This window comes from Salarias fasciatus, chromosome 3 (assembly GCF_902148845.1).
Source record: "Salarias fasciatus chromosome 3, fSalaFa1.1, whole genome shotgun sequence".
Classification (NCBI taxonomy): domain Eukaryota; kingdom Metazoa; phylum Chordata; class Actinopteri; order Blenniiformes; family Blenniidae; genus Salarias; species Salarias fasciatus.
This window is the reverse complement of record NC_043747.1, coordinates 3,689,559-3,705,182: the sequence shown is the minus strand read 5'-3', so window position 1 is coordinate 3,705,182 and position 15,624 is coordinate 3,689,559. Positions and strand designations below refer to the sequence as shown.

The 15,624-nt window shown below is 44.4% G+C and overlaps 1 protein-coding gene across 1 annotated transcript in view; it reads left to right on the top strand.

Moving 5' to 3' along the window:
• LOC115408404 (GTPase IMAP family member 7-like) overlaps window positions 1-15,624 on the top strand; it is a 693,369-nt gene that overhangs the window by 535,920 nt on the left and 141,825 nt on the right. The gene's annotated exons all lie outside the window — the stretch shown is intronic.

The window sequence follows — 15,624 nt, the reverse complement described above, 5'->3', positions numbered from 1 at the left end:
CCAAATCAAAAGTTCTTTTTCAAAGACCAGTGTGGTATTTTGTTGTTTACCTTACTGATGGTTTCAGCAGCTGTCAGCTGTCTTCTTCAGAGTGTTTGTCACGTGATGACTTGCGGGTAATACCACACTGGTCTTTGGAAAAGAACTTTTGATTTGGATTATTACTTGGAAGACCAATGAACCTTTTTGGACTATTATGCATTTTGGACTGTCACGTGACAAACACTCTGAAGAAGACAGCTGACAGCTGCCGAAACCGTCAGTAAGGTAAACAACAAAATACCACACTGGTCTTTGGAAAAGAACTTTTGATTTGCTTTATATGTTTATTTACGAGGGCGTACCCAAAAGTTCCCGGAATTTGACTGTAACTTTTTATTTCTGACATTTCAAAATAAAACATCACCGTCGCATTCAACATAATCTCCATCCGCATTAATGCAGCGCTCCAGCCGTGTCTCCCACTTCACGAATGTGTTGTCAGACCCGTGCGTAATTGTGCCATTTTTTGCTGGCTGCGATTTTTCTGTCACCTCCTCCACATCTGCAAACCGCTGTCCCTTCAGCTCCTTCTTCAACTTGGGGAACAAGAAAAAGTCACTGGAGGCTTCATCTGGTGAATAAGGCGGATGGGAGAGGAGATTCATCTTATTCTTCACCAGAAACTGCGTGAGGCGCAGCGCCGTGTCCGCTGGCGCTCTGTGGTGGTGGATCAACCGGCTCCACTCCGCCACGACGCTCTGCTTCCTCCTCACATCCTCACGGAGCGTCTGAGGACTTCCATGTAGTAGTCCTGATTTACAGTCTGACCTGGAGGGACAGACTCGCTGTGGACGATACCCTGGACAGCCAAGAAGCAGCTCAGCATTGTTTTCACGGCTGAGCGGACCTGACGCGCCGACATCTGGCCCTTCTCAAACCCCCGAACCACTCATGGACCTGAGTCTTCCCCAGAGCATCATCCTTGTAGGCTTGCTGCAACAAGCTGAGTGTTTCTGCTGCTGTTTTTTCCAGCAAAAAGCAGAATTTAATGTTTGCGCTGCTCTGGCTTCACAGTCAATGTCGCCATTTTGGAAAAAATCGCAGACTGCTGCTGCACTCTGTTGCTATAAATCGCGCCTGACAGGCGTCAGTGTCACTCTGGGAGCTCAGCTTTTTCACAGATGTGCACGAGGCTTACCTGCAGCACATCTGACAGCCAGACGTCGAAACTCATTATTGTTAGTATTTCATGACCTAATTCCGGTTTCTTCTGGGTACCCCCTTGTACACTCTGAAAATCGGCATTTTTGAATGGGTTTCTATGAGACCGGGGCTCTTTTTGAAACCAGCATCATCGCCCCCTGCTGGAATAACCCCGGAATTACATCTTTTTTGCACCTCCGCATTATCTTCATGTTTTATGAGCGGACGTCGGCGCCTGGAATTAATGAATGTTTCTGTCATAAAATGTGGATAAGTTACAGAAAAATTGGTGAAATGTACCAAAATTATAGGAAAAAAACAGTGTAAAAAGTAGAAGTTTACTGGAGGGAAACGTTTCAAAGAACTTATCTTTGACAGAAAGTCTCAACTTGAGTTTAAAAATCTTCTCTGAGAAACACAGAAGAGTCGAGTATCAGAAGAAAAGAATCTACACACGAGGCCACAGAGACTTTGAAAGCAGAAACATATTGATTTTCTTTATTGATTACAATTTGAAGTGAAATTTCTAAAAAGACATTCTGTTACCTCCCAAAATATTTGATTTGTTTTTCTTTTCCTTTTCTTGTTCCCTGCTGTCTGTTACATTAAATGTGTCTTGATTGGAATTGTATTTCTTTTTATTTTGGAGTTGTTAACCTTAAAGGAGTATTAAGGAGTTTTTCAACTTTAGAAATACTTATTTTCCACCATAAAAATGTTACAAATATTCAACGATGTGTACAATGTGTCCTGACATATTCATTACAAGTACAGCTAAAAGCGCTAAATTGTCACTTGAAAGTTGCAGTGCCGGTCCGGCACCAGAATTTTTTTTGTTTCTTTTTAGGGTGGGGGGGGGGATTCTAGAGGATGTGACGTAATGCGCGCTCCCGCTGACCTGACTCCTTAGGTTTCGTTTTGTCCACCAGTACTCCGCCAGATGCTTAGCGAGCAACAACTGAGCAGGATTAGAAAAGACCGGCTTCTAGCACTGCCACACTCCAGCACAGACCCCACCAGAAACTTCATTTTACTCGAGCGCTACTAAAAGAGCGAGGAAGGAGTTTTCCTCTTCTGTGCACGTGGATGCAAGCCACAGGCAGGAGTGTTTCATTAAGCTGCAGTTACGCCCAAGGACTGCAGGGGCCGTTGTTTCGCATGAAACGTGCAAACTCCTTAATGCAGCTTTAAGCTTTTAAGATTTTGAAAATATGACATTTATTTCTTTATAATTAAAATTCATCATTACAATTTTCTCATCCCTGAACTTGGGGTCTTGAGTCTTTTGTAGATTTGTGGGGTTTTTTTAATTGTTTTTTTTTCTTCTTTTTAGTTTCGTTTTTCTTTCTATTCTGTTTTTAATTCCTTTAAACGTGTATTGTTGTTTTTATTTCACTTTCACGGGTTAGAAAATTCTCTCTTTTTTAGTTTTGGGTGTTTTAATCCTTTGAAGATGAATTTCTCAACCTCACTGTGAAGGTGTTATTCAGCCACAGCTGCTCAGACAGGAAACGTCTCTCTTCTCTCGTCAGCTGCAGTGAGCGGAAATGTTAGATCACATGAGGAAACTGTTTCATTGAACTGTCCAATGTTAACTCAGAATCAGTAAGAGTTCATATACTGTTGATTTTCTGATTCAATGCTTTCTATTATAATCAGTGTTAATCTGCTGGAGTCACTGCTGCTCTGCTTCTCCTTCACCAACACATTAATAAAGTTCATCATCTTGGAATTAAAGGACTAAATTGTGGACGTTCCTGATTGTCAACATTCTCAATGGATTTAAAGGGACAAATTGATTAAAACATGGAGGAATCAGAGTCTGCCAGCTGGAAGAGGAGCAGGTGGAGCTGTTTTCCCTCATAGTCCAGAAACATGCATGTGAAGTTAATTTGTCATCCTAGATTCCTTTTCAATGTGTTTGTGTGTGTGTGTGTGTGTGTGTGTGTGTGTGTGTGTGTGTGTGTGTGCGTGTGACAGAGAGAGAGAGAGTCACAGGAATAATCTCACTGGGGGAATAAAACAAATTTCTGCACATTTCTCAGACATTTTGACACCAAAGACTTTATTAGATCATCAGCTGATCATCAGAGCTGACAGCTGGTGGAGGTGTCTGTCTCTGACTCATCCTGACTTGTCTCCATTAAAGAGAAGGACCTCAGTAAGAAATTGACATAAAAAGCTTTTCTGGAGGTTCAGAAAGAGGTGGAAGCTGATCTGGAGCAGAATCAAGACCAGAACCAAAGACCGGATCGAGCAGGATCCAGGATCCAGGAGGACAGTAGAGAGAGTCCAGCAGGCCTTCTGGGAAACATCAGGATCCAGTTTGATCCAAGCCAGCTGAGCTTCAGTCTTTATAGTCTGAAATGTGGAGCAGTTCTACAAGTAATGACTTTTAATCTGCATATCACGAGTGGTGTTGTTAGGCTGATTTTAAGCTACAAATGTATTTTCTACATAAAGCAGTTGGAATGTAATTTTAAAGGAATGATCATTTAATTGCTTAATTGCTTCAGTTTTTCAGTCTCGCTTAAAGTGTCAGCCAGAGAGCCCTTCAGTGACTCCATTCCACTTGTTTATATAGAGAAAGACCAAAACACTGAAAAACCAGTCCAGGTTTTCCCTCTGACCATGCAGTCGCAGTGACTTTGAAACCAATGACGTGTCTGCAGCACCGGAGACAGCACTTTCAGGACCCCATTGTCAGGCCGCTCTTTTGCACCATCTATCGAGCCATAGTTGAATAACCGGAGACCGCAACGTTGAGGCACCGTGAGGACCACGCTTTTTCTGGTGGGGTGCTGGAGTGGACAACGCCACTTGTCGGCTCAGAGTCAAAGAACCGCAATGTGAAATTTTATGAAAATAAAAATATGTTGAAGACAATACGGTTACTCATGAAACAACTTTTTATTGTACAATTATTCTAGAAAAACTCACAGCAGAGACAACATTTCGTGTGATTTAAGGTCAAGAAACGTTACTGCAGTATTAAACTATATTCTCTTTCTCAAAATCTGAGGCTGTGACTCAGTGAATAAGCAACAAATAAGTACCCTCAAAGGTTCAATCACTGCTTTAATGATGTAAACAACTTTATAAACATCAAATTCAAGTTCCATTCAACTTTATGAGCATTAATAATTCAGTCAAATATATCTTGGCTGCTTGGCAGTTGTTTGTCGATTCTGCTACTCTGCTAAACCATCAGTTTAAAGTTGGCATCAAAACTTCACATAGGTGTTTGCTCACTTGTCTAGAGTTCCAGCTAGGACTGTCGTGGTAAACCGGTATTGACGATAATCGTGGTATTAAAAAATTAAATTTCAATATCGTGTTCAAAATGCGCACATGATAATATCGCATAGAGGATCTAGTGCCACTTGAAACTTGTTTCATCTTGGCAAATTCCAAGATGGCGCCACTGTATCCGGCTGGCCGTCTACCTCTGCGCAGTATTTTAACTTTACTGCTGTTTCTAACTGTTTTTATTGAACGTGTGTCACCACTACTGTTGTATGATCGCCAGACCCTTCTGGATATTCGTGATTCCGTGACAAAATCCGCGATCTCTGGCTGTAGCGATCAGTCAAAGACGCTACCGCCATTCTTGGCGTCTCTGCCTCACTATCTGCAGCGCCTACCCGCACCGCTGCCACACAAACGCCGCAGCAGAAAGCGGGGCAGAAGAGGTGGTGTGCTTGTTCGCCTAAGGACTTAACTGGCGCGGTCTTCAGCGTGCAACCCTGTCACGCGGATCCCTCCCAGATACCTCGGTCTCACCGTGCGGCGCTCCTCAGAGGTCCGGTGGCTCCGGTCACCTGTCCCCGCCGAGGATCATGGACAACTCAGCTGCCCGCGGCGCATCAGCGTCTGTCGGCGAGGCTCCGTACAGAAAAACCTGCATCCCGTTGCTCTTGGTTCTGAGCAGAAAGGCCGCTCCACGCTGCGCTTTGCTCTCTCAACACGAGGTCTCTCTCAAAGAAGACCTGCATCCTAAAGGACTTCTTCAAGAGCCACAGGTTGGATTTCCTTTTGTTGACTGAAACCTGGATAAAACATGATGATAACAGTCTTTTTACGGAGCTTCTCCCACCTTGCTGCTCTTTTTTTAGCACCCCGCAGGCGTCTACTGGAGGGGGCGTGGCCACGGTTTTTAGGGATAACTATGCATGCAAGTATTTACATGCAAATAATTATTCCTCATTTGAAGTGCAGTTGTTTATATTGGACCTTGTTTCTCCAATCTGTTGTGCTGTTGTATATCGACCTCCGAAACACAACAGGGTTTTTATCCAGGAATTCTCTGAATTTTTAGCAGAAGTTGCACCCAAATATGAATATATCCTGATTTGTGGAGATTTTAACATACACGTCTGTTGCCCATCCAACCAGCAGGTAGATGATTTCAAAAGCCTGCCGTCATCTTTTGATCTAACTCAGTCTGTGAATGGGCCCACACACAAGGGCGGGCACACGTTGGATTTAATAATTTCCTATGGTTTGCCTGTGTCTATAGTGGAAATATCAGACACGCCCATCTCTGATCATTCGATTGTCATCTTTGATGTTCTCACCCCTCCACCTGTCTGTAAGGCCCCTGTCCCCGCCTCTTCCCGTTGGATAATCACCTCTTCAACGGCAGGGGAATTTGCTGCTGCTTTCATAGACATGGAGCTTCCTGTTTCTGATAATATTAATCCGGATAGCCTGTTGTCTTCTTTCTACTCCACTTGCACCAGCATTTTGGATTTAATAGCTCCCTTCAAGTGTAGGCCCTCCAGACCATGAGCTGACCCTTGGTTGAATGACTCCACAGGGGCCCTGAGACAGCACTGCCGTCAGGCCGGACGACGATGGAAAAAGGACAAACTACACGTATCACTGGAGATGCTGAGGGATAGTCTCACCCAGTACCAGAGGGCAGTGACAGAGGCAAAGTCCCAATTCCTGTCTAATATTATTTCTGCAAGTGCTCACTGTCCTCGAGTGTTGTTCAGTACCATCAGCTCTGTGGTGATGCCCTCATATATCATCTTTAAGAGACGCCACTGTTTCTACCTGCGAGGACTTTCTGCACTTCTTCATGGACAAAGTGAAGTCTGTGAGAGCCCTGTGCAGCAGTGGCAACTGTCCAGACCAGTCTGATTTGACGAGCTCATACCCAGCAGTGTTCAATCAGTTTGAGCCTGCCTCACTTCCGTCCCTCACAGACATTGTAAACGGTATGAGGACGACCAGCTGCTCTTTAGACATCTTTCCAACCAAACTGCTGAAGGAGGTTTTTAACATTGTGGGGCCCTCCCTCTTGATCTTAATACTTCTCTCAACTCTGGATGTGTCCCTGATGCTTTTAAGCATGCTGTTGTCAGACCTCTGCTAAAAAAGCCTCAGCTTGATTCTAGTATCTTATCTAATTTTAGACCAGTATCTAATCTGTCTTTTATTTCAAAGGTTCTTGAGAAAGTTCTTTTTTACACAGCTCCATGTGTTCCTAGATCATTACTCTATTCTCAAGAAATTTCAGTCTGGTTTTAGGTCAAGACACAGCACAGAGTCTGCCCTGTTGAAGGTTCACAATGATGTCGCCCTCGCTGTTGACGCTAAATGTCCTGTTGTTCTGGTACTATTGGATCTAACAGCAGCATTTGACACTATTGATCACAGTATTCTTTTGTCGCGCCTAGAGATGGTCGGCATTCGTGGTACTGTGTTGAAATGGTTTAAATCCTACTTATCAAACAGAAGTTTCTCTGTTAGGATCGGCAGTTTGTCCTCTTCTGTTGCCCCGTTAACATGTGGAGTGCCTCAGGGCTCTATTTTGGGTCCTATTTTGTTCTCTGTTTACATGCTGCCTTTGGGATCAATAATTGCCCATCACAAATTATCATTTCACTGTTATGCAGATGACCTGTAAATCTATTTGCCTGTGTCATCACATACGAGTGATGCTGTCAAACAAGTAATGGGCTGCATATCTGACATTAAACAGTGGTTATGTCAGAATTTCCTTCATCTTAATGAAGCAAAAACAGACTGCATCTTATTTGGCGACTCCTTGCCTGGAGACTTTGGTGTGATGTCTGATCATTTTAAACCTACTGTAAGAAATCTTGGTGTTCTTCTTGACAGTGATTTTAGATTTGACAAACAGATTGACAGTGTGGTCCGAGCGAGTTTTTATCAGTTGCGCCTCCTAGCCAAGGTGAAGCCATTTTTAAACCGCTCTGACCTGGAAAAGACAATCCATGCTTTTATCAGCTCAAGAATAGACTACAGGACTGGCTCAGAAAATTAGAATATTGTGATAAAGTTCTTTATTTTCTGAAATGCAATTAAAAAAACAAAAATGTCATACATTCTGGATTCATTACAAATCAACTGAAATATTTCAAGCCTTTTATTATTTTAATATTGCTGATTATGGCTTACAGCTTAAGAAAACTCAAAAATCCTGTCTGAAAATATTAGAATATCATGAAAAAGTATACTAGTAGGCTATTTAAGTAATCACTTGAATCGTCTAAATAACTCGAAACACCTGCAAGTGTTTCCTGAGCCTTGAAAAACACTCAGCTTGGTTCAGTAAACTAAATCACAAGTATGGGGAAGACTGCTGATCTGACTGCTGTCCAGAGGACCATCACTGACACCCTCCATCAGGAGGGTAAGACACAAAAAGACATTTCTCAAAGAGCAGGCTGTTCACAGAGTGCAGTTTCAAAGCACAGTCACAAAAAGTCTGTTGGAAGGGAGAAATGTGGCAGGAAACGCTGCACGACCAAGAGAGATGACCGCAGGCTGAACAGCATTGTGAAGAAGAACTGCTTCCAGAATTTGGGTGAGCTTCAAAGACAGTGGACTGAAGCTGGAGTCCAGGTATCAAAAGCCACTGTTCACAGACGTGTCCGGAAAATGGGCTACAACAGCCGTATTCCCATGGTCAAGCCACTTCTGAACTCAAGACCACGGAAAAAGCGTCTGACTGGGCTGTGGAAAAGAAGCACTGGACAGTTGAAGAGTGGTCCAAAGTCCTCTTTTCAGACGAAAGCAAGTTTTGTATTTCATTTGGAAGTCAAGGCACCAGAGTCTGGAGAAAGGCTGGAGAGGAGCAAAATCCAAGTTGCTTGAAATCCAGTGTGAAGTTCCCACAGTCAGCGATGGTTTGGAGCAATGTCAGCTGCTGGTGTTGGTCCACTGTGTCTCATCAAGTCCAGAGTAAATGCAGCTGTGTACCAAGAGATTTTAGAGCACGACATGCTTCCTTCTGCTGAAAAGCTCTATGGAGATGATGATTTCATTTTCCAGCATGATCTGGCACCTGCCCACAGTGCCAAAACCAGCAGTAACTGGTGTACTGACCATGGCATTACTGTCCTCGATTGGCCTGCCAATTCCCCTGACCTGAACCCCATTGAGAATTTGTGGGGTTTTGTCAAGAAGAAGCTGAAAGACACCAGACCCAACAATGCAAATGAGCTAAAGGCCGCTACTGAAGCATCCTGGGCATCCATAACACCTCAGCAATGCCACAGGCTGACTGCCTCCATGCCACGCCGCATTGATGCAGTAATTCGTGCAAAAGGATTCCCAACCAAGTACTGAGTGCATTAATGGACATTTTCAAATGTTTGATTTTGTTTTGCTGTTATAATTTTGTTTTTTTACTTGGTCTGAGGAAATATTCTAATATTTTGAGATAGGATTTTTGAGTTTTCTTAAGCTGTAAGCCATAATCAGCAATATTAAAATAATAAAAGGCTTGAAATATCTCAGTTGATTTGTAATGAATCCAGAATGTATGACATTTTTGTTTTTTTAATTGCATTTCAGAAAATAAAGAACTTTATCACAATATTCTAATTTTCTGAGACAGTCCTGTATTGTAACGCCCTTTACATCGGAGTGTCCCAGTCTTGCCTGAATCGCCTCCAACTGGTGCAAACCGCTGCAGCTCGCTTCCTAACAAACACGCCTCGCCGTGAGCACATTACCCCGGTTCTTCTATCACTGCATTGGCTTCCAGTTTCTTTCAGAGTCGATTTTAAACTCTTACTTTTTGTTTTTAAAGCACTTAATGGCCTTGCTCCCCCATAGCTTACAGAGCTTCTCAAAGTTTGCAGTTCAAACAGGGCTTTGAGGTCATCAAACCAGCTGTTGTTGGAAGTCCCTAGAGCCCGATATAAACATTGGGGAGCTCGGGCGTTTTCTGTTGCTGGGCCCAGACTCTGGAAAAAACTGCCCCCTGACATGCGAACCATCACTGACCTGGGCCTTTTTAAATCCAGGCTTAAAACTCATCTATTCAGGCTGGCATTTAACTCTCAGTAGCACAGTGGCTCTTTGGTTTAATTGTATTTTATCTGTTTTTATTTTCATAGCTCCTTTTAATTGATCATGGACAAAATTTCAATTTGTACCATCCGTTTTATTTGTTTTGTTATGATTTTATTGCTTTTATCTCATTGTAAAGCACTTTGGTCACTTTTTGTGTGTAAAGGGCTATATAAATAAAATTTGATTTGATTTAATTTGATTCGACTTGTTGAATTGTATTTTCAAAATCCGCTCCTGTTCTTCCGCCCTGCTTCGTCTCCCTCCTGCAGCACCCCTCCCCCTCCCCCTCCCCTCACATGTAAACACAGCAGAGCAGCGGTAGCAGCACGGCTCCTAGCTAGCGTGGCTCCCAGTTAGCGAGCGTCACGAGTGAACTAAACATGTCGGCGGTGGCCGACAACGACAGCAAGACGCTCTATCCTCACCCGAAGAAAGTGTGTTTAGCAGCACTGACTGCACGTTGATGCAAGCCGGGTAGTAGTGGGGCCCCATTAGGTAGGTTCCAGACGTGTCATTGTAATGTAATCACTGATATCCCCTGAAGCCCTCTGAGGCAACTGTTGTTGTGATACTGGGCTATACAAAAATAAATTGATTGAATTGATTGAGATCCGCCGTCTTCTCCGCCGGCCCCCTTCTAGAAACTAACTGGTGAGTACTCCGAAAAGGGCCCCATGCGGGGGATTTTCGACACGTTGTCGTTGCAGCGTCCAGTGTAGCGCCTTAAATTTGTCATTAAAATTGACCGATGTCAGCCGTCCCTCGGGGCCCCCTTCAGCTCGGGGCCCGAGCCAGTAGCAGCGTCTCTGGCTGGAGAGAAGCAGCTGCTGCTCATTCTGCCTCGGATTTAAACAAACAAACAAACAAAAATCCTCGGCAGTGTGGTGGTGGTACAGGATTTCACCCCAACAGGGCCCGTGGGTTTTCATAACCCACCAACCCTATGTAAATTACGCCTCTGCTGTGGATCCTCTGTTAATCAGTTCATCAGATTTTAATTAGTTGAGTGTAACTACACTTTTGGTATGCAGCTGTACAGTTACTGTTCTCATATTGTTTTAACACCTTATTTGACAGGTATTCTGAATGTAATTCATCTGGGAAAAGAGAGAAAACAAACAAAAATAAAATTAAAGATGAATCTGAATGTTTGTACCATTATTAGTGAAATTTTTGCTGATATCGTGATATTGTTATCGTGATATTTGTTGCCCATGATAATCGTGAAGAGAAAATTTGATATCGTGACAGTCCTAGTTCCAGCCCCTTCGTTCCAGATGGCCACGTTCCTCCATTTTTAATCAGATCACTGTGAAAGCTCCATTCGCTTCCTGGTCACCGGTACTTTGGCTCCATCTCGTGGCGCAGATGTGTAACGACAATCTAGTCCTCGATTATAGCATGACCCCATTTCGGAGAATACAGTTTCTGGAAAAAATATCGTCTTATATTCGGGCCAATACGGTATCTTGATCACTTGGTTTCCACGGCTGCCATTTGAATTATGTAAATAATATATCTGTGATCAGCTAAAATGTTAATGGAATCATATCTCTACATTTCTAACAAGGTAGTTTAAAAAGTTGAAAAGAGGTGATCAACAAGGACAACTCTGGAGACACATTTATATTTTATTATTTTCAAGACACATTTTTATTTCTTTTTTTATACATTGTGATGGAAATTTCTAATGAGTGGATGCTTGATTTGTAGTGCTTACATTTATTTGTTGTCACTAACCTGTCATGGGTGTAGGTGGAAGGACCCACGGGCAGGCAGCCAAGTGGAGTTCAAACTCATTTATTCTCAGGAACAGGAACACAGGATACAGGAACGCTGAGCTGAGCCGACATGCAGGCAAGGACACAAAAGCACATAATGGGGGACTGAATGGGAACAGAACTCGTCCTTCCCCAAAGGCCATCCAGGAGCGGAGAAGCGGGGGAAATGGTCACCAGATGATCCAGGGGCGAGCCTCGCCAGCGGGGGGCCAGAGGCAGATGATCTGGTGACAGGTGGAGCACCGCCACTGATGGGCTTCAGGATAAGTATGGTTTCAACAGTTTTCACGTTGTTAATAGAATGAAGTATGGTGCGTTCACACCTGACGCTCGGGCGTTGCTTTTACATTCAAAGTCTATGGTGGACGAGCTTCAACGGACCTAATGTGCATCAGGCGCTTTTCGAGTGTCGCGTTTCGAGCTTTTCGAGCGTTGGCGACGCGCGTCACGTGTTGCAGCCGTCAACGCCTGAAGTTGGGAAAATTGAACTTTGGAAGCGTCAATGCAGAGCGTCATCCAATCACAGACGAGCACTCTGAGCGCTGATGCGGGACAGAAGGTCGTCAAACCGGGTCGGGAGAGGCGGAAGTACTGCTGAAAGCGAACCGAACCTCATCCTCATGCAGCTCCTGGAGCAAATGGTGAAATTCGCCAAATTGCGAACGCCACTGCAGGATGGGATGAACCCAAAAACGTCACACAGGCGCCTGACGACGCCGTTTTCTGGCTTTCTTTATTAAATAAAGCCAAGCCAGTGTCTCGATGGGATCCGCCATTGTCAACAAGAAGACAGGACACAGAAGCTCCTCCCACTCCCGCCAATGAGCTGCTGCGTGTCGCGAGCGTTGCAAGCGTCGTGTGTAGATTTGAACACACGTCGAATTCCACACTTTACATGCGTCAACTTTGACGCGTCGGTGACGCCCGTGAAGCTTGCAACACGTCCGGTGTGAACGCACCAGTAGAATATACTCACCCAGAAGGGTTTTCTGATCCAAACAGTGCTTCGGGAGAAATTTACATCCAAAATCGAGCTGCAGACACCCATATACTGTTAGCAGATGGGGCATGTATAGCGCTGCTCCCAAAACGGCTTTAATTGTCCAAAAACTCATTAGTTTCGCCAATATTTCCTCATGGTCCGCTTACGCCACTTCTCCTTGACAGCCCGGTGTCGCCAGATACATGTTGTTGTGGTTTTGCTGATCTCTGAAGTGAATACGGTGATCAGGATGTAACCTGAAGTACATTCACCAAGAGATACAGTAGGTGGCGCTGTGCACTGAAGTTGTTGGTCGCCACCCGCCATTACTCCAAAGAAGAAGAAGAGCTCATCGAAAGGCCAGCGTGAGAGATCTTCACTGCAGCACTGTGATTCACACTGCCTGTGGTGTCTCTGCAGTCCGCTGGAGGAGATTGCCAGATCTGACGCCGTCGCCCGTAAACAATATGAAACCTGTTTAATGCAATAGAAAGTGTTGTATATTTTTATCTCATTTTAAATGGTTACACTGTGATTCTATTACTCTGCCTTGTGACTGCCTTTTGTGCCTTGCAACTGTGTAGGTGAGGGGTCACCATAGCTAAACCTTTGATCTCTTTGTGATAATGTAAATGCCACAGCTCTAGGGACTTTAGGTGTGAACCAGCCAGGATAAGGAGCTGATGCCAGGTCAGAAGCCACAGGAGGTAACCAGGTGTCAGTCTATTGTACCGGTCGCATATGGCCTGCTGAGATGAGCTGAACTGTTGTATAAGGCCCCAAGCTAGCAGGAAGAGACTGTTGTGACTGTATGCAGGATGGCAAATCTTAAGCATGATTGTTAACTCCTGGAGACGAGAAGTCCCATGTGCCACCCTTAATTATGCGGAAACTGAGGATAAAGTTGTCTCTCCACCAACAACCGGGGCCATTCAGCCTGGGGTTCAGACTGAGATCTGTTCTCGCAGGGCTGATGGACCGAGAGCCTCGTATTTTGATTTTATTGCTAGCATGAGACCTTCTTCGCTGTCTGATCATCTTTCAATCAAATAAAAGAATCTGTGCTGAGACTTAGAGGTTTCAAGCATCCTTTTTTCATTTCAAACTCAGTCTCAACAAAAGCAGCCCAAACCACCATCTCAGTTGAAAATGCATGTAAAAACCGTATTTAAATACCACGTCATAAACACAGAATCATTTCATCAACCTGTCCGACGTGTTCAAAAAAGAAGCCTGATTTGATGGAAAAAATCTGCCAAGTACAAAAGCGTTCATTCTTCTAAAGCGTATAATGACTACATCACGTTGTTTGTTCTGTATTCTACCAGAAGAAGTAAAAAAAAATGAATACTAAGGCAAAAACACGATACAGATTTTATTTTGAAATCACATCGCGTTTCCTTCCGGCACCCGACTTGCTTCTGTCTGGATTGACGCGGTAGGGCTCCGGCATGCAGAAAAATAGGATCCTTGCAGAAAGATTCCGGAGCTCTGCAAGGGCTCCGTAGCCGGACCGGAGCCGGACCGCGGCCGGTGTGAGCCACAGCATTGATTTTAATGACTACGGATTAGCTGCGGTGTCCGTTCCGCAGCCGTTCGCAGCCAGACCCCATCCAGTGTGCATCAGGGGGAAGGACCCCCGCGCAAGCAGCCAGGTGGAGTTCAAACTCACTTATTCTCAGGAACAGGAACGCAGGATACAGGAACGCTGAGCTGAGCTGACATGCAGGCAAGGACACAGAAGCACACAGGCAGACCCACAAGGAGCCGACAAGACACCCCAGAGGAGCAGGACTTAAATAGGGGAGACACAGGTGTGGCAGATTAGGTGGTAACGAAGCAGGTGGCTTGGCAGGAGAACATGAGGGCAGACAAACACAAAAGGCCGGCTCCTGCCGGTCTAGGCTCCCCCGGACCACCGGGGTTCTTGGCCGGGGCTTTCCTCTGCCCTCTTCTGGACGAGAGTGTGGGTGTCTGCCTGGGGGAGCAGCTCGGATCTGGACTCTGGGATGGCCGCCAGTCTTCTCAGGGGTCAGAGGTCATATATGCATGATCACTATGACTATCACATTTGCATGATCACGCTGATCTTTAATCACTCTTCACATTGTGCCTGTGGACTCGGTTACCTTGTTTTCTTGTGGTGGATTAGGCTAATGGTGATCTGTAGCAGACCTCTCCTGATGCTCTGGTGTAATTTCCTACTTGAATCCTCAGTTTGCACGCCCCAGTTCACTACCAGCTTCTCCAAAAAGTCCGTAAGATGCCCTCTGTCATATCTTTATGTAGGTGCAGCAGCCGACTGTCTGGAGCTAAAAAAAAGAAAAAAGAAAAAAGATTGTCTGTCCTTGCACTCTGTTCCTTCTCTTCACCCCCTTTTGTTGTTGTTGTCTGTTCACTTGTTTGTTTCTTTCACTTTCTGTTTCTTTCACTTTCTGTCCCCCTGTCAGGTCCAGCAATATCATGTGTCAGTACTCAAAATAAATAAAATGAATTAAAATAAAACCCAGTATGTTAACAAGAGGAGCTTTGCACTTATAAGCTCCTCTTGGAAAAGCAAATCTGTCGAGCACATTACAGCAGCTAGACTCCCATTCTGCTTCCATGCTGGACAGGACAGGTTGAAAAAAAAGTATTTGGCTCAATAAACCATTTATTATGAAACGCACACGAATTTGTACTTTGCTCCTTAATATTAATGTATGTTGTCCTTCTAAACCCATGGTTAGGGAGTTTTTAAATCTTCTGGACTCTTTTAACCTCTCCCGGTGTGTGTCCCGCCCGAAACATGAAAAAGGGCACACACTAGACCTGGTTCTTTCTCATGGCTTGAACGTTTCCACTACAGAGATTAGTGACTATGGCTTTTCGGATCATCTGCCTGTTCTTTTCACTATTTCTCTGCCCTGCTCACACACTAAGCAGGACACTATTGCATGTCAGAAATGTTCCATAAATTCATTAACTCCAGCGCGTTTTTCTGTTGCTTTCGACGCTTCTTTATTTTTAAATGTGGATGAGTCCGTGCATATTGATGAACTGATGGATTTGTTTCATGCTACCTGCACTGGCATTCTCGACTCTGTTGCGCCATTCAAAACCAGACGCTCTAAACCTGCTGGAGAGCCATGGTTGAATGACACTACTCGTGCGCTCCGGAGAAAGTGTCGTCAAGCTGAGCGAAAGTGGAAAAAGACAGACTGCATGTTTCACTGGAAATACTTAGAACTTGCCTTGCAGAATACCAGAGCGCTGTAAAAATTGCAAAATCAGAATTTATGTCAAATCTAGTGACTAGAAACAGTGATAGGCCTCAGTTCCTATTTAATATCTTAGATA